This window comes from Hydra vulgaris, chromosome 04 (assembly GCF_038396675.1).
Source record: "Hydra vulgaris chromosome 04, alternate assembly HydraT2T_AEP".
Taxonomy (NCBI): Eukaryota; Metazoa; Cnidaria; class Hydrozoa; order Anthoathecata; family Hydridae; genus Hydra; species Hydra vulgaris.
In genome coordinates this window covers 7,068,023-7,094,208 of record NC_088923.1, presented here as the reverse complement: position 1 = coordinate 7,094,208, position 26,186 = coordinate 7,068,023, and the positions used below count along the sequence as shown (strand labels likewise).

Here is a 26,186-nt window from a genome sequence, read left to right as displayed (position 1 = left end):
CATTGTTTTAAAATGTTTATGAAACCCAAAAGCGGAAGTTAGGGGCAATTTATTTAGTTCAAATTGGTTGTATACATATTACATTAACTACTTCAAGTATTTAATATAGGTTCTCGTAGGTTCCCTAATTTATATGACACTTTTTGTACAAATTAAAAGTAATAAATGTTAAAAATTCACTTCGTTATTTTAAAGCCAGATTATAAGTGTATTATAAAGACTGATCTTTACTTTAGATTTTTTTTCGAAAAGCTTTACTGTTAAATATTTTAAATATATAAACTTATTCTTTAAGCTTATAAAATTTTAAAAGTTACTGTTTATTATAGCTATGTATAAAAAAAAAAATTTCACGCTTTTTAAAAAAATAAAAGTTTTTCATTACACACGAAACCGCAACTAATTTTTGTGGCTTTAAAAGATACTATTATACTCAAAACAATTTTCAAAACTTTAAATTAGAGTATCACAAGTATATTGTAATATATGGTTTTGAATATAATAAATATTTATTTTTTAGGTTTTGTCTACTACCTAGCCCACTGTGCTATGGTGTGACGCTTATATATACGACGCTTTGATATAACGAATACGACGAAACATGTTACAAATCAAGAAACTATATATTACAATTAAGTAACAAACAAAAAACATAAATTACTGAAAACAGGCAAAGCATATTTAGATTTATAAAGCATAAGTTGGCTTTTATATATCAAAAACTAAAATAGGCAACTTTTGAAACAATTAACATTTCTCTAATTCGATTGCGCAACTGATTTCTCACCTTCAAAAAGAGGTCATAAAAGACAAAAATGTAAACAAGCTAATTTCGTACTAAATAAAAATGTCTTATTTAATATATAATAATATTAATATTTAATACAAAAATGTCTTACAACTATAGCATTATCAGACCAATATTGAAGAAAAGTGGAAGAAGGAAGTATTACTGTATATCATTGTGTGGAAATTCATTTTATAATAACAATATGGAAAAGACTAATATTGGTCTATTTTCTTTCCCGAACCAAGAGAAAAAACACGACGTTCACAGAGCTTGGTGTAACAAAATAGTTGGATATAGAAGTAAAGGAGGTGCTGAATATTTTGAAATAATGAAACGCACAAAAATGTGTGAGTTTCACCTTAGGCCTTAGAAAATAAAAATTAGTTCAAGCTACAGTAAAAAAATCTTTTAAAAAAAGATATGAAGTTTAAAGCTTGTATTCATTTAAGATAACATCAAGAAAAGTTACCTTGAAAATCTCCATGTAAAAGGTCAAAGTATCCAGAGTTTATGACTAAGTTAAGCAATAAAAACTTTATACATTACTGGATTTCACAAATTCTTAAAAATGGGAAAACTGTAATCTGTTTTCATCCGAAAAAAAACAATCTCTTAAAAAAGATTGGTAGTAGTTCATGAAAACTAGAATTTAGAAGTTTAAAAATAATCAACAACTAATTGAAAAATAATATTTTTAGCTAAAAAAAAGACAATAAATGTTTCCACTCGTTTACTGGCATGAGAAAAGAAATATTTGGCACTTTATTTGAATGTTTAAATCCTAGAGATGAACGTGAAAGCATGAATTATTATTATTCTAAACATCATTCTGAGGAAAATTTACCCAAAGAATTGTTTATATATCCTCCATGGTTTACATATCTGCTTATAGATGAAACATGAAATTGATTTTTTATTAAAATTTTACTTCCTGATTATTTAAGACACCAAAATCTACTGTGTCAAGATCTTGTTATATGGTCAGATTTGATATACCTTAAACTCAGTGTAATACTATTTTGGTCTAATTTAAATGACCTAAAACTTAAAATGTCGTAATGTTTCAAATAGAGTCATCCTAAAACAAAAGTTATTATTGACTGTTTTGAATTAGTTTGTCAAAGAAGTTCAAGCCTTGCAGTTCAAAGTAGTTTGTTTTCCCACTATAAGCACCATTTTATCTTTAAAGGATTAATTGGAATTGCTTTTTTCGGTGCAATAACATTTTGTTATTGAACTACTTGTTGGTTCTATTTCTTATATTGAAATAGTTTAGCAATAAGGACTTTTGAAAAGATTGAAGAGTGGAGGTGATAGAGATTTTTTAATGGCTAATTTGCTTAAGCCTTTTGGTATAACACCTAATATTCCAGCCTTTTTAAATGGAGGAAATTAACTAATACACAAAGAAGTTATAGAAAATCAAACAATAGCAGCTTTATGGGTTCATGTAGAATGTGTCATATTTGCTTTATAGATCCACTTATAAAACTGTAAAAATACATGAAATTTACTATTTATTATTGAAATAAATTATATCTTTTATAAAAATACTTCCAACTTATCTACATCAACAAAAAAAATAGCATTTATCAAAAATAACGTTTACAATAATAGTTCCATTATAAGCATAAACTATAAACAAACATTAGGTCAGTCCAAATAAACTTATTGCTATTTGGACTTAAATAGTTAGAGTTAATTTCTAATAGTTCCCTGTAACTATTTCTTATAAATACGGGGAACTATTAGAAGTAGTTCCCCGTAATTATATATATATATATATATATATATATATATATATATATATATATATATATATATATATATATATATATATTTATATACATATATATATATATATATATATATATATATATATATATATATATATATATATATATATATATATATATATATATAAAATTATTGATAAATGTTGTATACTGCTGGAAATACAACTCTCGTCTGTTTAAGAGTGATCAATATCTTTTTGAAAACAATAGATCAAATAATATTAAAAAATTTGAAATGAAAAAATACAACTTTATAATGGAACTTGAAGTTTCATGCCATTAGTCAATCATCAGCCTTATTAATCAAATATAAAATAAAAAACGTTATAAAAAATACAAATTTAGTGTTGCAACGGCATCTATATAAATGTTTAAATAAATATATACATACGTATATATATATAAACAATTGTTTATATCTATATATGTCGGATTAAACAATTGTGTGGCCCTATATATATATATATATATATATATATATATATATATATATATATATATATATATATATATATATATATATATATATATATATATATATATATATATATATATATATATATATATATATATATATATATATATATATATATATATATATATATATATATATATATATATATATATATATATATATATATATATATATATATATATATATATATATATATATATATATATATATATATATATATATATATATATATATATATATATATATATATATATATATATATATATATATATATATAGGGCCACTAGGGTGATTCAGATTGTAATAGAAAAAAAATGTCACAAAAAACATTCTCCTCAAGGTTGCCTGTGTTCCTTTATCACCTAGGATCATGTGTACCAAAAATTAGACTAAAAGAAGCAATTTTAGGGGTTGCCATGTTTTATAAGATGAATTAACCATTGGTAAAATTTTGTGATTTTCTCAAATTTTGCAAATTTGTTTTTTCATTGTTTATTTATTTATAATTTAGAAATTGATAATATGGCAACCACTAGATCTTCTGCTGAGGTGTGGCTTGTTGGTAAACCTACACAAACTCTGTCGACTGCCAGACTTCCTTCAAGAGGGGATGTTCTTCGGAGGTTGCTCTTCCATCATATAGAAGAGAAACAAGAAGTGAAAAAAAGTATTCGGGCAACAATTGAAGCAGTTCTTGTTATATGGGAGAGAGGAAAAATTCCAACTCAAAGAATTGACAATGCGGAAAGAAAGTTAAAAAAACTTTATGACGAATATCTGCTGCTGAAAAAAGCCACCTTAAACTTGTCATATCCAACAATAATTGCCTTAACTGCATTATGTCTGCATGACCAACGAGTATCAATCAATCCTTTAGGTGTCAGCAATTTTTTCTTGTTTGTCTTTTCTTGAGAGCTAGACAGTGCTTCTGTTAGGATTTGGTAACGTGAAGGTGATACTGTGAAAAAGACGTGCACTTCTTGAACAAAGTCAAAAAATTTCGCTGCTGCAGAACATGTATTTGCTGCTGCTTTACCAACTAAATGTGCACAACATGGGACATAAATGCATAGGTCATTTTGTTCCTTTATCAAAGCTTGCATTCCGCAATATTTACCGCTCATGTTGGCAGCATTGTCATATGATTGACCTCGACAGTCATGTTAACTGATTCCATTGGATTCCAGATATTTCAATAATGCCTCTGTCATTTCACGACCAGTGTGACCTGTATTAGGGATAAAAGTTAGGAACCTCTCATTCGGTATTAACTTTTCCATATCCATGTAACTAGATGGCTATGGAAATTAATATGGATTCTAGATGGCCTTTAAATGATTCATGTTCACTGACACGCACTGAGGCATGTTTCCAATAGCAAAAACCAGAACTTGAAAAATTAGTAGTGATACTTTTGGACCCAGTCAATTTGCTAATAAAGCAGTATACTTTTCCTGTGTGTGAGGAAAAGCACAACCAATTACGTTGACATGTTTCACTATTTGTTGTTTTTTGTAGGAACAAATTTGGGGTACATTTCCGAAAAAAGGTTGAGCCGTCAGGTTTTTCCTGTTTTTGTGATATTGAATATTTCCTTAGGGTATCTTGATCACAATTTTGCAACAACGAGGTAGGTCCCTTCTCTGCCCAAAATGTTATCATATCCGTTAAAGCTAATTCTGGCCACAAACCAATATCATTCCCAAATCTAAGCATAGAGTCATGTTCATGTTCAATTGTTACAGCTTTTGCCATCATAGCTACTGTTGCTTCCTGTTGTTCATCTGCTTCTGCTATTGTTTGATTGTCACCAATGTCTTGCGATAGAAACTCCCCAACTGGTGGTAGTATAGCTGAAGTTCCAGGTAGTGACTTTGAAGAATCTAAATCTCCATCTCATTTACTAAAAAAGGCACTAATTTTTCTTGATTTTACTAAAACTTCCTGTACTTTTTTCTCTTTTTCTTGAGCTGACTTACGCTTTGAAGATCCACTTTCATAATTGCGAAAAAATTTATGTCTGTCAGACATTATTTTTCTAAAAAATATTAAATTTTAGTGTTAAATGTTACTGCTATAACTTAATGTGTAAATTATAAATATATATATATATATATATATATATATATATATATATATATATATATATATATATATATATATATATGTATATTTTTATATATATATATATATATATATATATATATATATATATATATATATATATATATATATATATATATATATATGTTAGGGATATGACAATTTCATAACCCTATATGCCCTTTCTGACTCTATCCCTAAACCCTATATGACTTTCAAAGCCGAAGTCTTTTTTTGAGTCTCTGTATCACTGTTTAAAATGTTGATGATCAGCTAATGCTAAAGCTGTTCCTAATGTATATTTGAAAATAAATGCTATCCAATAAAAGTTTGACCCAAATGTTGAACTTTTCATATGGATAATAACTTATAAAAGCATTAAATGCGTACTAATTTACTAGTTTCTTTGAGTCACAGTACACATTTCACTTTATTCAAAGATTAGATCTTTTTTGACCTTATATAACTTAAAAAGTAAACAAAAATTTTTGATAAAATAAGTTTAACATTTAATATAAACAAATCCATTTACATTTAAAGCAAGAATTTTTCAAAAATTTAAACCAATTTTTTCTAAAATGACACGAATTTCAACTTAAACCACTATTTTTAATAAAATAGATTAGCATTTGATACAAACAAAACCATTTACATTGAAACAAGTAGACCATGCGAAAGTTTGTTGTTACTTATTTGCTACCATTTTAATTTTTTTCCCAACAAACCGCGCGATATGAATTTGGCTAATATACCGAATATATATAAATTAAATATAAATAATGTCTAAAATACAAAGTTTACATAAACTTTATATCAAATATAATAACTTATACCTTTATTTTTATCGTTACCTTTATTTAAGATATGTCATTGAACCTTTTTTTTCATAATTTGTGGGAGCCTCCCTTTTGCGGGGGGTGCGGGTTAGCGCCCCGGTTGCCCCCTTTTTAATCCGGTTCTGTATATATATATAAACAGTCTGTTGAAGAAAAAAATGGACAAGTGTTTTTACTAGTTTATTATTGCTCTGTTTTATATTAGTATATATACATATATATATATATATATATATATATATATATATATATATATATATATGTATATATATATATATATATATATATATATATATATATATATATATATATATATATATATATATATATATATATATATATATATATATATATATATATATATATATATATATATATATATATATATATATATATATATATATATATATATTAGGTACGTGGACTGATTTTTTTAAATTGAGCATATACTAGAATATTATATATCCTTCGAAAGCCCTTCAATACAGTATTTTAATGGTGAAAAAATTATTAAAAACGAACAATTTTAAAAAAAGTTATGACTTTTTTAGTAGCAAATTTTCGATATATGGGATTTATTGGAGAAACTGGTTCCAAAACTATTTTTTTTTCACTGAAATTGTTATAACTTTGTCAAATCTTATCTAAATGCCTATAACTTGGTATCAAAAGTTAGATGTAAGAGTAGGTTACAAGTTTACATAACTCTATAGATAAAAGGGGTGTCTAGAGGGCCAGAGGGGTACCGGAACACCATAGTAACCTTAAAAAAATACAAGTTTTTTACACGAAAGAGTGTTTTTCTGATAAAATATGTTATCTTTATACATAAAAAGTTAATCTAATTTGCTTCCATTCCATTTCCAAATATTAGTGGTCTTTTATAGATTGAAGGGTGGGTGTCTTTGTTACGTTTTAACACCCTTGTAGCCAAATGTTAATTTCTTATAAATATTATAACCTTAAAAATATTGATTATATTTTGTGTTAAAAAGTTTAAACTTCATTTTCTTATTTTACAGCATATACAAGTGGTGTATTTTACAGCATATACAACTGGTAAATTGTTTTACAGCATATACAAGTGGTAAATTGACATTAGAGGTGGGACATGTGCCACGCCCAAAGCACTCCCCCCCCCCACTCGCCCAGTTTTATCCAACAACAAAAAAAAAATTTGAAAGATATTTGAAAAAAGGTTTTAGATTGAGTTTATTGAGATTATTTTACTAGGGGAGGGGCGTGTGCCACACCCAATGACCCCCCTACCTTTTTCAAACTTGAAAAAAATGTCAATAAAAATTGAAAAAAAAATTTTAATTGTGTTAATTTGAAAAGGGAGAAATAACTTCACAAATCTTACACATTACAAGATGCAAGTTGGAGTATCCATCCTAAAATGCCTCTAAAAAGTATATATAAAGACTTAATATATATAGTTTCAATTCAATTGCCTAAACAAAGAAATAATATATATTAATTTATTAGAAATTAATAACATTATAAATAATGTAAAAAAATGTACTAAATTATATAAACCAAAAAAATTTCAAATAATTTTAAAATCTTATACCTTCTATAAACAAGTAACGGTTACAAGAAACTAGTATTTCAACATCAATAATGCAAATATAATTTTTAGAAACTTTAAACATAAGGTAAACTAATTTAAAATCAAATAACTATTAACAAAGTCAAACAAACAGTTTAAATAAACTAAAACAAGAATAGTAAATAAGTATGCAAAATACTCTTCACATTTATCAACATTTGAAATATTCTATATTCTATAATCATTAACATATACAAACTGATACAAACTTACCAGTGATAGGCTGTGTAGATTTGACTAAAAATAACAAAAAAATTTTACACAAAATAATTTGAAATTGTCAACTGTAAGTGTATATAAATAGAAACATAAATTCAATAATCTTTCAGAAACTTTTCTAAATCATAAATTTACCAGCAGAAGGTTGTGCACATGGAACTAAATATAAAAAAAGTTTTTATAAAAATTTGCAACTGATAAGAAAGGAGTGTACATGTTTGCAAATAGTTTTTTAAACTTACTAGTCATAGTAGTCGCTGAATATGTAACTAATGATTTCAAAGTTGTAATTAAAAATAAATACTTTAATTGCCAAGATATGCATAGACATATTGAAAAGTAAAAATTTGTAAACATACCACTTATAGCAGATGTAGAAAGAACTAAGGTTAAAAAATATTTAATAAAATATTTATATTTCAGTCATCGAAAATATATACACATATTAAAAAGTAATAATTGGCAAACTTACGATTCGTTGAAGACAAAGATGCAACTGAAATTCAAAATTTGTAATAAAAAATAAATATTGCTAATAATGACTTTAAAATTAGTAATCTCTAAAATCTATTCACAGATTAAAAAGTTTTAGCAAATTTTATAATCATTAACATATACGAACTGATACAAACTTACCAGCGATAGGCTGTGTAGATTCGACTAAAAGTAACAAAAAAAAATTGTACACAAAATAATTTGAAATTATCAACAGTAAGTTACAAATGTAATAATCTTAAAAGCTGTTCTGCTTAAAGTGCAACAACTATATTAACAAAATGAAAATAAAATATAACTATTAAAATATAAAGATAAAATATTTATAAGCAAAAAGATAACAATAGGAATAGTTATAAACTTATGTAAACAATAAGCACAGATAAAGATAGTATACAATAAGTAAAAAACATTACCTTAAGTTTTTTAAGTGTTTCTATATTAGGAAGATATTATAAATGTTTATTAACATTTACTTATTGTATACTATTTTCTCTTTGTGATTATGTAAATGCTTTTTTCATGAATAAACCCAAAATTTATGTGATTTATACTTATGAAATCTTAAAAAATCTACAAAAGCCAGGTAGGATCTAAACAAGAAATAAATATTAGACATGTTTGTATAATGATTTAAACACTAATCCACAGATAAAGAAGTATATAATCCAAATATAATAAAAGACAATAATAATGATATACTTTGTTATATTTTAAAAACACTAGGAAGTTTTTTGTTAAGATTAAACTCATGAAGTATGAAATATTTTTATTTATATGTGATATCCTAATAAAATTGTCTAGTGATACTAACCGTTAACAATCAATTCAATAGTTTAATAGGCTATTATAAACCACATATAAATAAGTATATTACATACTTCATTAGTTTAATCTTAACAAAAAACTTCTTAGTGTTTTTAAAATATTAAATGTTAGTGTTTTAAAATATTAAAACTGTTGCTATTGAATACCAACAGTTTTAATCTGAAACATTATTCTTTTTTTATGTTCCATAAAAAAACTTTTAACATTATTCATTATTTTTTGGATTTGAAAATATTTGTTAATACTATTATCATGAATAAAAAAATTAAACTTATTATCTGTTTGTGCATCTAAAACAGTTTTATTAAGCTTGTCCTGATTCAATTAAATCTAATAATATAAATCAAAATAATTCAAAATAAGATTTTTATTTGAATCGCCCCCTTATCCGGATTTCGGCCCCACCCGGATTTCGTATACCAAAAAAACAACAACAACTGAAAAACCGAAATAAGGTACCTAAAGTCCAACACCAGTTAGACTAATTGCTTATAATTATTTTTCGTTGAAATTTGGCATGTTCATAGAAAATGCATGAAGCAAACTATTTTAACAATAAAAAAAGCGGACTCTATAATTCTTCGACTACAAATCCACGTGACAACATCAACCAAATTTTCATGCAAAATTCTCAGCAAAATACTCCATATAAAAATATGGTCGCGATACAAAATAGTTATATAAAAATCAAGCCAAACCTTTCTTCTTTTCAAAAGTTGTCAAGGTTTATTTATGTTTCTAAAAAAACCACCTCAAAAAACCGTTTTCCTAAGGCTACCTGAAAAAAGCGGTACACTTGGTATAACACTAATTAAACTAATTGCTTATAATTATTTTTCGCTGAAATTTGGCATGTGCATAGAAAATGCATGAAATAAACTATTTTAATAATAAAAAAAGCGGACTATATATTTCTTCGACCACAAATTCATAAGAGAACATCAACCTAATATTCAGGAGCAAAATATCCCATAAAATGTTTAGTAACCATGCATAAAAGTCTTTAAAAATCAAGATTAGCTTTTCTTCTTTCCAAAAAGTATCTATGTGTATATATGTTTCTATAAAGAAACTCCACAAAACTACGTCTGTCTCACGCTGCTTAAAAAAGAGTTAAAAAAACGAGAACCAAAATTTTAGCATAAAAATCGGTTCCGTAAATCGCGATTTCCACGTACCTATATATATATATATATATATATATATATATATATATATATATATATATATATATATATATATATATATATATATATATATATATATATAAATATATATATATATATACATATATATATATATATATATATATATATATATATATATATATATACATATATATATATATATACATATATATATATATATATATATATATATACATATATATATATATATATATATATATATATATATATGTATATATGTATGTATATATATATATATATATATATATATATATATATTATATATATATATATATATATATATATATATATATATATATATATATATATATATATTATATATATATATATATATATATTATATATTTATATACATATTTATATGTATAAATAATCTCTTTATCCTCTCTCTCTCTCTCTCTCTCTCTCTCTCTCTCTCTCTCTCTCTCTCTCTCTATATATATATATATATATATATATATATATATATATATATATATATATATATATATATATATATATATATATATATATATATATATATATATATATATATATATACAGAGGCGGATCCAGCTTTTTTTAGTCTTTGAGATAGCTAACTTCCAGATATGGAGCAAACACCAAAATGTTTATATGTTTATACTTATGTCAAATAAGGATGCTTTGCAAAAAATTGCGATGATTGGAGGCTGGGAACAAAAAAAACCTAAATTTTGTGCCCCCCCTGCCCCAAACGTGACAGCAACAAGTTGATAAAATATTTTTTGTACTGTTCTCAACTAGACTTATATTCATCGATAAATTTTAAGTTTCATAGTATTATCTTTCAGTGTTCAAAAATAATGACTATATAAAATTTATAACCCCCTCAAATTGAGGGGGGTTTAAACTTTATATGGTCATAACTTTTAAAAGCTAAAATATTTTACTATGAAATTTAAAATTTATCGATGAATATTAGTCTAGTTAAAAACAGTATAAAAAATATTTTATCAACTTGTTGCTCTCACGTTTGGGGCAGGGGGGCACAAAAATTAGGGCTTTTTTGTTCCCAGCCTCCAATCATCGCAATTTTTTGCAAAGCATCCTTATTTGACATAAGTATAAACATATAAATGTTTGGAGTTTGCTCCATCTCTGGAAGTTAGCTATCTCAAAGACCAAAAAATGCTGGATCCGCCACTGATATATATATGTATATATATATTTATATATATATATATATATATATATATATATATATATATATATATATATATATATATATATATATATATATATATATATATATATATATATATATATATATATATATATATATATATATATATATATATATATATATATATATATATATATATATTTAAACAATTTTAAAATGTATTCTACAAAATAAAGTGCTCAATGTTCTTAAAAATACAGAGCAATTATAAATTAGTAGAAAGTTACTTAACAAAAATTTTTCTCAGTTTACGCTGTTTCATCTAAAAAGACCTATCATAATTTTCTGATGAATCTTTATAGATGAAACAGTGTGAAATGAGAAAAATTTTTGTTAAGTAACTTTCTACGAATTTATATATATAATATATATATATATATATATATATATATATATATATATATATATATATATATATATATATATATATATATATATATATATATATATATATATATATATATATATTTATATATATATATATATAAATTAGAAGAAAATCATTTTGTTAAATGATTTTCATCTAATTTATATTCAAATTTTAGTTTGGATGATTTTTTGGAAATTTCAACACCCGTGGACCGCCTTAAAACAATGAAAAAAAGATCATCTGTAAACTCAAAATGAGTAACAGAAACAAATAAAATTGCACTCTTAATGAAGTTTTTTATGTAAAAATTTTGAATGAACCTGAAAAAAATTAGGAAAACGAAATATTTTGCTTTTTCAATCATTTTCTTTTTAATTTCTTGTGATGACAATTTTATCATTGTTTACAGTTTAAATCTTATAAATAAAGATAGAAAATTATTTACCAGTATAAATAATATTTTTTTTAGAATTGATAGTTAATTAAGATGATTAAGAAGACAATCTAGACTTCAATGTACTCTATAACTCAAGTATTTTTTCAGAGTACAACACTACTGAGTACAACAGTACACATTTATTCCAAACTAGCAATAAGACTGAAAGTGACTTCAATCAAGTGTTTGAATTGAAAGCAAAACTTTAACAAATACTAGTGAAGTTCTAAGATATATGTTTATTCTTAAATATGAAAATATTTAAAGTTACTTTTATAATCAAATAGATAAAATGCCAAAAATTCATGGAAAAAAAAGCAAGAGGGCCGATTAAATATTCTTAGTAGGTAAATCAAGGAACTCAATTCTATCTAAACAATTTGCCACAGAAGAAGAGATTATTCTGTATTATCTTCACCTTCGTAAAATCATACCTTATGCTGCTCTGAGAAATCTTGCCTGCTGTACCAACACTAACGGTTTTAGACAAATCTGTCCAGAAGATAAGAACCACTGCTATATTATGTCTAAGCTGGTGGTTCCTTGGAAGCTTGGGGGGTATAAAACTCGTGATGTACCGAATTCTCTTAGGCTTGTTTCATTAATATTAATATAATTTGTAATTACTTAATTCTTTCATCATTAATCATTTTAGAAAGGAAGTTAAAACATTTTTGAATAACTACAAGAAGCTGCAATCTCATCAGAATAGAGGAAAATCAGCAGAAATCATGAAGAGGGAAAACTTTGTAACAGAATCTAAGAAGGTATTTTGGATAGGATATAAGGATATAACATATAAGTATTAATTGAAGACATACAACAGGACAGAAAAAGAACAGCTGAAGCCAAGAAAAAAGATATCAAATTCTTGAAAATGCAAAAGAAGAAAATGCCAGGTTACATAGGACCTACCGACACCAGCTTAAAAAGGCAGCTGAGAGAGCTTTTAAAACGATTTGTGGAGACTTGAGTGAAAAATCTGATGAGCAGTTGATAGAAGACCGTGATGAATTAGATATTTCTGTTGATTCATTAAGTAATGCAGGTGATGCTGATGAAAGTGATCTGGCTGAGTTTGTTTCCACAAATGTTCAGGCTAAAGAAAATAGTGTATTTTTTCTAAAGATATTCTCAGGCATATTACTATAACTGCTGCAGGTGAAGGTCTTTCAGTAAATTAGCACACAGCTATCATAAGCAGTGTAATAGCTCTCTCAAGAGAAAATGTTGGTAAATATGTTGTCTCTAAATCATCCTCTCTCAGAGCCATATAGCATGCAATAATTCAGAAGCTGAAACGATTTTACAGTTCATCAAGAACCTCGCCAACTCTGGTCATAAATTGATTACTGTTCTTTTTGATGGAAAGATAGTTAAAGAGCATACAGGAAATATTCCATTTACTCAGGATAGATTGCTGTACTAGTGAAAGTTAATGCTAAAGCTGAATTACTAGGTATTCCTCATATTGATTCAGGGACCGGAGAACAGCAGTTCATTGTTACTTATGAACTTCTAGAGAATTATGGCCTCACTAACAAACTAAAATGTATCTGTTTTGATACCACCGCATCAAACACTGGTAGGCTCCAAGGTGTAAATATCTGAATGTCAGAGAAGTTAGGACGGCCACTTCTTTTCCTTGCCTGCCGACACCATGTTCTGGAGTGTAATATTACTCACTTCTTTAAGATGTACCCAGGTAGTAAATCTACAGGATCAGATAACCAGCTGTTTAAAAAAATCAAGTCAGTATAGAATGATTTAGAGAAAGATATACTGCCCCTGAAGAGGATTAAAACTCCACCTGAAACGTGGATAAACCAACAACAGTAGTAATCTGAACAGTTCTACAGAGATTTAATCAACAATAAGACATATAAAAGGGTAAAATGAATCATTTATTCTAGTACATTATTGTTCTGTAACCTATTTTTGTATGTATTTTAATGTATATATATATGTTCTCTAGGAACATATATGTAAATGTGTATATATATATATGTATAATATATATATATATATATTTATATATATATATATATATATATATATATATATATATATATATATATATATATATATATATATATATATATATATATATATATATATATATATATATATATATATATATATATATATATATATATATATATATGTTCCTAGAATTCATTTACAAATCCACCTGGACTTGCACAATATACAAGGAATGCATGGTTAATCTTATAGTCCAGTATCAACAATTTTATTATTATAATGTCTTTGTCATTTGTGAATTTTTCATTGTCTACTGTAATTTGTTTTACCAAACGTTAAAATTTTTTTTTTTTTTAATATAGTTTTTAAATAGATAAACAGAAAAATTAGTAATTTAGAAGGACTATTTAAGCGATTTGTTGCTATTTGTTTACATTTTTGTTCTTACTGGCCTCGTTTTAATGTTGCAAAATAGTAACGAACACTTTTTTTGTTTCGCTTATCCAAATCTTAAAAAACAGAAAAAGAAAAATATGCAGTGTTATATTTTAAGATGAGGTCATTTATTAGTTCTAAAACTTCATCAGTACAAAGATTCCAGATTAATGTTGAGGTTGTACCTAATTTTAACACAACTCCTACATGTAGGAGTTGTACTAAAATTAAGTTAAAATATAGTTTGAACTTACTTTTAGTACAACTCGTCACATGCAATTAAAGAATTGCAAATAAAAGATAGAAGTTTAAAAAATTCGTATACAATATTTAGAGTTACAACATTTAGAGTTAAAGTTTATTGTTATTTTTTATGTTGCGCTTTTTGAACAACAAATAATAAATTTTTAGATTAGGATTGAATTAATAAATGTCTATATAAGAATTGGTTGTGTATTTTACGGATATGCAAAAAGGTATTTTATATCTCTATATTTAGAATATAGCGATTTGTTTTTAAATGCAGCAAAAATACTACAATACAAAATAAAATTCTAGGGAAATATAATAGATTCCTTGGCAAAAAAACATTCTATGAGAATGTACAAAACCTATGGCTAAACGGGGAAGGAAAAGATTAGGTTCAACCAAGTAGTAGAGACCCAAAACTTTGATATTTATACCTATTAGGGCAGAGTGACCAAAATCGAGCTCCTTTTCAAAATATGATAAAAATCAACTGGCTGTAACCAACTGAATATTACAAACAAAGTTTTTTTCAGGAAATTTTATATATGTCCCACAGTTAAACACCAGAAAGTCAAAACTGTAACTATGCCTTACGTTAAGAAGCAAACGTTTAACAAAAAAAAATGCTAGGACCCCATTTTACCGTGGAATTAGCTTAAAATGGGCCCCTTAATTTAATTTCTGAATTAAACCTCATTATTAATCAAAAATTGGCTATAACTGATTTGTAGATGATACATAATCTTCTGTTAATTATTCACATTAAAAATTGACACTCTGAGTAAAGTAAAATTGACAATAACTTCAATTATAGTTAAACTAAAAAATATTTAGCTCAATAAAATTTCAAAAGTACTATAGTACTTTTGAAATTTTATTGAGCTAAAATTTCAAGTATACTTTCAAGTATTTTTTAAGCTAAACATTACCGATAGTTGGAACAGTTGTTAAAAACTTATCAAGTCAACTTTTAAGAGAGTAATCCATTTTGATTACAACTTACAAAGGTTAGAAACACTTCAAAATTTATATTAAAATTTTAATTTATTATACCTCCTCTATAGTTTATTTTAGTACTATACTGAAATATATTCAATTAAAACCTAATGCAGAAATAATTTCCTTCATACTTTTGCTCGCTCTTGTTTGGTAATTTGATAATTTTAGTCTTTTGTAACTTTATAGTATTTGCCTTTGCATACAAGACCACCTGCTTTCCAAAAAAATGTTATTTTTTGCTTTTCAATGTACATTAATTTCTGTTTAAATAGATTTTAATATGAAAAGATCAAGGCATAATAAAATCTTATACCATTATGAAGCAAATAAAAGTTTATCTTAAAAATTTTAAGATTAAGTTTTGCAGCACCCTTTAAAAAAATGCATTGCTTTGGAAATATTATCGAAAGTTAATAAATGAAGATAGTCAAAATTTCAGTTAAAAAAAATTACTATTGCAAACCATGTTAGGAAATCCAAAAAGTCAAGTTAGATAATAACGGACCTTCCCATTTGTCGAAAATTCTTTCAGAAAAAAGTCTAACATTTAGTGGAAATATGAAAAATCATTTGTTTTAAGTAGTGTTATTACCAACTTCAACTAAATCGACTAGTCGAAAGTCGAAATTAGTCGACTTTGAAAAATTGAATAGTCAATTTAATCGACTATAGACTTCGTACTAATCGACTAAAAGTCAATTTAGTCAAGTAAAAATCAATAAAATCCTTTTATCTTTTCATTTAACTATTAATCTTTAATTTTTGTTTGTTCATTTAACAACAAAGAAGGTTTAAAAAGGTTTGTTACGTTCTTAAAGAACTTTTTTTTTCGGAAAGGAGCTTATTATATCTCACCAGGATTTTATTTTGTGTTGTAGTATTTTTGCTGGATTTAAAAACAAATTGCTATATCTTAAATATAGAGACATAAAATAACTGTTTGTAAATCCGTCAAAAATACTACCAATATAACGACCAAAACAACGACTGGTAATAAATATCTTATCTAAATATTTATTAATAGTCGTTCAAAAAACACAACATAAAAAAGTAACACAAATATGATCATATAAACTTTGAATCCCCCTCAATTTGAGGGCGTATTATTCTTATTTGTTTTACCATAAAGAAAAATATACAAAATCATTTCTCATAAAATGTAAATATACGGCTGGGGTATGAAAAAGACAAATTTACTCTTATCGCTAAGCCCAATAGCATTAAACTTTAGTGGGTCTTAAAACCAAACACTAGGAGATTATGTCATGAAATTTGAAATTTATCAATGAATTTAAATTTAGTTAATAATAGTAAAACATATCTTTTGTAAACTTGTTGCTCTCACGTTTAGGGCAGGAGTAAGGTGGGGGGCTGTGTCTACGCCCCTGTTAAAGGAAAATGTTATACCTCTAAACTGCAAAAAACTACAGAACGCAAGTAATATACACTAATCTAAATTTTAAAAGACATCATAAACCAGGTTTCATGTTTTTAACATACTGAAATACCTCCCGCCAAAGTGCCAAAAATGACATATATTTCCCAAAATTAAAAAAAAAAAATTAATTACTACGATGGCGAGATCACTTCCCTCCACTTAAATAAAGTAAAAAACAAACAAACAGGTAAAAGTCTCAACTCTATTATTTTAATTTTGAAGCTTTAAACTTTCATGGCAAAACATCCCAACTTCAAGCTGTAAACTAATTGCTGACGACATGAAAATCTTTAGAGCAATCAAAAACGATAATAATATTATTGAACTTCAACAAGATATAGACTTATTAATGAAATGGTCGAATGAGTGGGTTTGGTTAGAGTATGATTTTCAATAATATTTGTTTTACGTACGACTTGTTTTTTGCGTAAAACTCGTTTTTTGCAGACTTACTAAAAGGGGTGCCTAAAATACACGTCGGCATAGATTATAATATGAAATATTATAAATATAAATCTTAAGAACACATGTGTTATTATAATTTTTATCAATGCAATGAAAACTAAAATTAATAAAAATGAACAATATTTAATAATAGTTAATGGATACCATCAATTAGTAAAGTAATTAGGGGAGGGGGGAAGGGGGAGAGGAGATCAATTTTAAAAGTACGCCTGCTCTGACTTAAAAAATATTTCTTAGTTTATACAATTTTTTTCTAAATTAAATTTTTTTTAACTCATAAAAGGAAGGGGATGAGGAAAGGGGGAAGGGGGCAAGGATTTAGAGGTTGTCTTAACTGAAGATGGACATTCACATGTGATTTCAAATCAATTAATTGATGAAATCAAAGCAATGTCCAGTATGGTTCCAGGAAAATTACTCCCTAAGGCACTGATCAAGTTTATTTTAGAAAATCACTACGAACAATCTTTTCCAAATTTAGTTATAGCATTGCGAATTTTATTGACATTGTCACTCACTGTTGCGTCCGCAGAAAGAAGTTTCTCAAAACTTAAATTAATTAAAACCTACTTAAGGTCAAATATTTCCTAGTGCAGACTTACAGGCTTAGCTGAGATATCAGTTGAAATTGACGAGTTAAAGAACATATATATTAGTGCATTAGTTGAAACATTTGCTAATATTAAAGCTCGTAAAGTCAAGTTTCAATGAAGTCATGACTATAATAATAATTTAATAAATATAATAAAAAAAATTTTTTTTCATTTTATTGGGGCCTCACATTTTGATCTTGCCCAGGGCCTCCAAAGTTCAAAGGCAGCCTCTGATTTCAGTTCAACTCAATTACCAATTAAAGGTCATTTAACCCTAGGGAGTATTTATTTGATATGTTTTTTATACTTTATAAAAATGAAAGGTTCAAAAAAGAGAAAAATTATTCGAGAAAAGCCTTTGTATTCAGAAGAAGTTAGCATGCAGCACTTAGAGCTTTAAATAAAGGTGAAAAAATTTTGTGTGTCAGCAAAAAGTTTAATGTTCCTAAAAGTACCTTACGCGACAAATTATTTGGTAAAAGCCAACCCAAACGGCAAAACTCTGGCTTTAAATCATATCTTGGAGAAGAAATAGAGAATGAATTGGTTGCTTGCTTAATGCAGTGCACTAACATGGGTTTTGCGATAACAAAAAAGTTATTAATTAAGGCGGTACAAAAAATAGTTTTAGGGCGAGGTATAAAAACACCATTTAAAGATGATATCCCAAGTATCGCAAAAACGAGCAGAGCATAATAGTCGAGCTAGAGGTCTTATAACTGAAGCATCAATAAGAAAATGGTTTAATAAGGTGTATGATTTATTAGGCAATGATGCGCATTACCTTAATAATCAATCTCGTGTTTTTTATTTAGACGAAACTGGTTTTGAGCTTGCACTAAAAACTGGAAAAGTAATTGACATTAGAGGAAGAAATGTTTATGAAGAATGCAACAACAGCGATAAGGAAAACCTTACAACTCTATTTTGCATAAATGCAAATGGTGAATTTGCACCATCATTAACATAGTACAAGTATGCTCGAATGCCAAAAACTATTGCTGCTTCTGCACCACCAGGTTGGGAACTTGGTAAAAGTGACAGCGGCTGAATGACCGCCGAATGCTTTTATGAGTACTTCACAAATGTGTTAGGACCATCTATTAATAAATCTATTAATACTTTTAATAAATCTATTAATACTATTAATTTATACTATTATAAATCTATATAATACTATTAATACTATTAATAAATACTATAATACTATTAATAAATCTATTAAATAAAACTATAATACTATTAATAAATCTATTAATACAATTAATAAATCTATTAATACACAATTACCTATATATATGTTCATGGATGGACATTACTCACATCTGTCTAAAGAGCTCAGCATGTATTGCTCTTCGGAAAGAATTCATTTGATTTTGTTGTTTCCTAATGCTACACGCATCTTACAACCATTAGATGAGTTAGTTTTCGGACCAATGAAAAAAAAAGGCAGAACATTTGTTGGCAATTTAAATTGGATAATGATTTTAATGGAATTCGCAAAGAAAATGTACCAATGTTGTTGAATAATTTTGTTATGGATCCAAATATGAAAAAAAATATTTTTAATGGATTTAGGTCGACAGGAGTATTCCCATTTAATGCGAACAATGTTGGTTATAAAAAATTAAATCAACGTGTTAAATTGAATTCCACAATTGATAACAATGAAACGAATCTTTCAAGCCATAATATCGTGGGAAACATATTTCAAAACAACGTTGCACCTGAAGTATTGCTACAGTTTGAAAAAACTGGAAATAAAGAATGGGGAGGTAAAACTGACTTCAGAGAATTATTTAATTTTTGGAAAAAACTTAAATTTAACGATAGCTCCAAACAAACCATAAATTTAATAGAAGCCAACAAAAATATATTGAACAATGAAATCGATAAAGAATCGTATTTAGATATTAGCAGTACGCAAAATAAAATCGTATCTAGTAATGTTAGCGAATTTGGAAAAAACGTAATAATTGATGAACCCGGTGAAAGTAAATCAGCAGCAGATCCTCCAGATTCAAATAAACAAATGATAAAAGATGTAAACCCATTACACGAATTTCTTTTATGGTCAAAACAACCAATCACGATAAAAAGGCTGAAACAAGTTGAACGATTACCGAGCGTTGTAACTTCATCCAAATGGTTAGAGATTCAAATAGCTAGAGAAAATGCAAAGGAAGAAGAAGATATCAAAAAAATTTAACGTAAAAATAAAGCTGCTGAAAAAAAAAAAGAATTGAAAGAATAAGAAAAACAAGAAAAATCTAAAGGAAAACGAGCTGTTACAAAATAAAATAAAAATAAACGACAAAAAAAAAACATTTAAAAAAAAAAAATTTAAAAAGAAAAAAAGTTAAATTCAGAAAAAAGCTTTGGTGAATAATTTTATAACCAATGTCTTCTTTATTTTGTAATCATATTAAATTTATGTATTTGTTTTTCGATTTAAATATATAAAAGAAAAATTAGAATATACGATTTTTTTTCATACACGGTAGGTGGAGAAACGATTACGGTAGGTGGTGCTTTATCACGGTAGGTGAAGAAACGTACTAGATCTTACAAAAAATTAAAAATAACATTAAAAAAATAACTTTACTCAAATTCGAATTATATAATTTAGTTAATAATTGAGTATAAAATATTAATTCGAAAACCCTAAATAAAAATCTGTTATGGTTTTGGAGTTAAGAAGTTTTGAAGTTCAATTTTTTCTTAAAGTCGCGGTAGGTGGTGCCATAACCCTAGTTATATTTGCACACCTCTAACTCAAAACAAACTTGATGCATTTTTCAATGGTCTGAGGCTCTGTAAGTCAAAGCCAACTACTTTGTCAGTTATATCCCCCTACAATGTAGATTACTAACCCTCATTGTTAAATTGCAATTTCCAAAAATGTTGCGGGAACTTTATGATTCCTCAACTTTATCTAGTTACTTAAATTTATGTAAACAATGTGATACTTTAAGTTTGCCTGTATTAAAGTTTAAGCAGTTTAATGTCCAGAAAGCTACAAGAGAGCAACCTATTAAAAAAAAATGGTTTTATTGCGAGCAGGGCAAATCAGAACATCAAACATAGTGTATTACAAAAGCTTAATGCCATGCCTGCCTTATCATTAACTTAAAAAATTTGTTACCCTGAAAGTCATAAAGTTAGTTCATATCAAACTAAATGGGGAATAGACAATGAAAAGCTTGCTTTAGCAAAATATTTTGATATTGTAAAACATCATCATGTTAATTTCAAAATTATAAAATGTGGTTTCTTTATATCAATTCGAGCACGTTTTGCAGGCATTGTATTTACTATTTATATTTATATTGAGAAAACGAGCTAATATATATATATATATATATATATATATATATATATATATATATATATATATATATATATATATATATATATATATATATATATATATATATATATATATATATATATATATATATATATATATATATATATATATATATATATATATATCAAGGACTACTATACGGAAGGACGCGCAAAGTCGATTTCCTGACTCCGCTAGCGAAGGCCATTATTTTATATCAAAGTTGTAGTGTTCTTTTACGTTCCGGTAATAATTTTTGAAAATCTTTTACTTTTATTATGGTGAACAAATGTGACGTTGTAAATTGTAAACGAAATTATAATAAATTTAATAAGTGTCGTGTTTTTAAATTACTTAAAGATGAAGTTGAGATACAGAGATGGATTAACGTGCTTCCTTCACGTAAAAATTTAATTATGGAGCCATCTAAATTCGTTATATGTGAAAAACATTGGCCTGAAAATACAGAAATAATAAAGGTGCCTGGCGGTTATACTCGACCAGCATGTGCACCAAGTATTTTTAATGTTCCTTTTTCTTGTTTACCAACACCAAAGCCTGTGCTTCGCCAATCTAAGCCCGAGGATCAGCAATTGAAGTATTTCATCAAAAAAGATAGAATAAATTCGTTTTCTGATTTTTATCCTAAAACTGAATTACACAAAAAGTATGAAAATATAGTAATATCTTGACTAGAGAAAAAATTCTTATGCATTTTTATGTCAAAAGATTTCAAAGAGAGTTTTATGACAATTATTGTTTATGATAAGTGTACCTTGTGTTCTCAACTAACTTTTTCTGCTTTTAAACATGGAATTAGTGTTTCATTAGGTAATATATTGAATCCAAACAATGGCTTAATCTTCTACTCACAATTTTTCGAAGCAATTAATTTAGTTCATAATTATAAACTCCATGTTAATGATGTTATTGAAAAGGTGTCAAATACTCTTTCAGAAAATGAATTTGAATTAGATGATGATATTAAGCAAAAGAAATTGAATTTCATTACGAGACAACTTAGACTCTTGCGTAACAAAAGCTTCTCTATAGCTGATTATTGCTTTGCAATCAAGTCTTTTTATAGCTGCAATTACCATCAACTTCGTGATTTTTTAGTCCTTCCAAGTAAAAGAAAGCTGCAGCCTATAATTTCTGCCACTAACATTGATCAGGTTTTACAAAAAACATTTGAAAAAGTAAAGAATAATTACCAGAAAAATGTTATTTTGATAGTTGACGAGGTAAAGATTAGACCAACAGTTGCTTATTTATGTGGAGTTTTAAATGGGATGGCAAAAAATGATCCAGAATCCAAAGCAACCTCTATGCTATGTGTTATGATGAAATGCTTACATGGCAGACCTAGTTTAATGATTTCTGTTACTCTTGTTCACAAACTAACATCATTGTATCAGTTCATTGTTGTGAAAGAAGCTGCTATTATAATTGAAAAACACGGTGGAATAGTTTTAGGATCTGTAACTGATAATCATAAAATCAATGAGCAATACTGCAAAATATTTAACATAATTACTGACTATCAGGCCATTCATCTATTAGATGATCATTGTGTTTGTTTTCTTTTGTTTGACACAGTTCATCTACTTAAATGCTTACGAAATAACTGGATTTCTGAAAAGTGTCAAAAGATATCTTTAGATTATAAAACCATAGCTTCATTTTCAGATATGAAAGGTCTATATCAATATGAGAAAGAGAACATTTTAAAATCAGTTCCTTTATCCTATGCCGCTGTTTATCCTTCGAGACTTCAACTACAGAATGTGCAACATGTTTTAAGAGTATTTAATGAGAAAGTAGTAGCTGCCCTAAAACTAAAAGGAGCTTATGAAACCTCCTCTTTTATTCAGAATATTTTTGATTGGTGGAACATTGTTAATGTTTCTGCAAAAGGGCAAAATATTAGGCTGAGAGATCACAACCCATCTGTGCAAGATAAAGGTTCAAATAATCTTCAATTGTTTTTAGACATATTTAAATGTATGAAATCAGGACATGGACCTAAACAAGTTCAGTGTGTTACCCATGATACCAAAAAAGCCCTTGTGCAATCCACTGAAGGGTTGATAGCTATCTGCAAGCATTTGTTTTCAGTTGGTTTTGATTATGTGAAGGTGAACTAGTTTATCTAGATGATGAACCTAAACTAACAAATGAAGCTAAAGACTTTATTGAGGAAGTTTCAAGGGGATATTTGACAGTCCCACATGAGTGTACCTATCAGCTAGTTAAAATTGGTTTATGCTTTGTAAAGGAAAAAAAACACAAAGTTGTAGAAAAAGACTTATAAACATTCTTTCAGTAATGGACACATACTATGATTTAGGTTTATCTTCAAAAAGCCTTTTCAGGCGTTTGGCAAATGTTCTCCTGCATGGAATGTAGAATTTGGATAAAGACCAGACAAAAAATGCATGTCTTTATCAGACACTAATTAAGAAGGCACGCCTAGCTGAATAATGTCATTATGATATATATATAATATTTTGTTGTTTCTTTTTTTAAGAAGTTTATTATATTAAATTCATATTTTTTTTTTAAAGTTTTCACTTTGTTAAAAAGTCTCTAGAGGATATAATGTTTACGTTTTTTCATAGAGGAATTTTTTTATATTGATCTTTTTAAATGCTTTTTTAAATAAGTTTTTAATTTGTTATTAATTTTTTATTAACAATAACGCAAAATTATTTTAATAATATTTCAGTAATTTGATTTTATAAAACGTTATTTCGGCCAAATTTAGTTAAATAAGAGTTTAGTGAGAAATATTGAATGGCCTTCGCTAGCGGAGTCAGGAAATCGACTTTGCGCGACCTTCCGTATAGTAGTCCTTGATATATATATATATATATATATATATATATATATATATATATATATATATATATATATATATATATATATATATATATATATATAATATATATATATATATATATATATATATATATATATATATATATATATATATATATATATATATATATATATATATATATATATATATATATATATATATATACTATAATAATAATAAGTTAGTGTGTTCTTCAAATAAAGTGCTCAATGTTCTTAAAGAACAAAGCCATGATAAAATAGGATTAATTAAAAAGTCTAATCAAAATTTCTCTTACAGTCTGCTTCGCCTTTAACTGGTTTATTAGGAAACATCTCGATGAACCTGCTGATGGCGAAACCGACTGTAGATAAGGGTTTTTATTAATTTATATATATATATATATATATATATATATATATATATATATATATATATATATATATATATATATATATATATATATATATATATATATATATGTGCGGCCGTGGCGCAGTGGTTAGAACGCTTGCTTTATAAGCAGGAGATCCAGGTTCGAAACGAGCTCTGGACATATTTTCGCGTCACGGTAAGGAAGGAGGCGTGAACTTCCTGGTTAAATGCGCTTCCGCGGTGCTCTGTGACAAGACCGTTAGGACTTCTTGGGGCACCTAAAATGAAAAAAAATAAAAAAAAATATATATATATATATTTATATATATATATATATATTATATATATATATATATATATATATATATATATATATATATATATATATATATATATATATATATATATATATATATAAATATAAATAGCGGTGGCGCTTGGCAAATTGGGGACGTTAGCGAAATTAGCTTCGTGAGGCCCCTATATGTAAAAAAAGCAAACTAATGAAAACAAACCTTGATTTGGCCGAATCTCCATGCTTCAATTTTTATTCAACACTATATTTTATTGAAAGTTATAAACACAAGTCAGAGCTGTTATTGTTAATTATTTTAAACATTTATTTTACACTTAATATTGATATAGGTGTTCACACTTATTTGTTCTTAATTTTTAAATATTAGGTTTTATTATAAGTTTAAAAGTTTAGATTGAAAATTTAGGAGGAGCATATAAGTTTTATTGTTATTTATGATATGAATTAATAACAATAATTACACGAACAAACATAAATTAAAAAACACGAACTTTTCGGCTTTTAGCCTCATTGAATTTTCTTTTTTTAAATTGTGTCATAACTAACACTCGCTGCTATTTCAACTTCAATGGACAAAATGGATAAACAAGATAGTCTTTCTTGACTCATCGTGCTTCTTAAGTAGCTCTTAATCAGTTTTAACTCTGAGAAGCTTTTCTTAGCAGAAGCTGTACTTACTAGAATTGCGAGCATAATTCTGATTATTATGTAAAGATTTGGATATATTTCTTCAAAATTATTTTCTAAAATGC

The 26,186-nt window shown here is 26.5% G+C and overlaps 1 protein-coding gene across 2 annotated transcripts in view; it reads right to left on the bottom strand.

Moving 5' to 3' along the window:
• Positions 1–25,673, bottom strand: part of LOC136079536 (uncharacterized) — a 49,939-nt gene extending 24,266 nt beyond the window's left edge. Inside the window, exons 1-7 of one of the 2 annotated variants that reach the window (XM_065795339.1) lie at positions 25,634–25,673; positions 8,468–8,491; positions 8,304–8,327; positions 8,191–8,214; positions 7,967–7,990; positions 7,826–7,849; positions 7,364–7,405 (exon numbers count right to left, since the gene is read on the bottom strand). The gene's annotated coding sequence lies outside the window, so the exon portion shown is untranslated. Of the gene's footprint in view, positions 1–7,363; positions 7,406–7,825; positions 7,850–7,966; positions 7,991–8,190; positions 8,215–8,303; positions 8,328–8,467; positions 8,492–8,742; positions 8,865–25,633 lie in introns of those variants that run through there. The other variant, XM_065795340.1, reaches the window with a different exon arrangement.
• Positions 25,674–26,186: the final 513 nt, after the last annotated feature.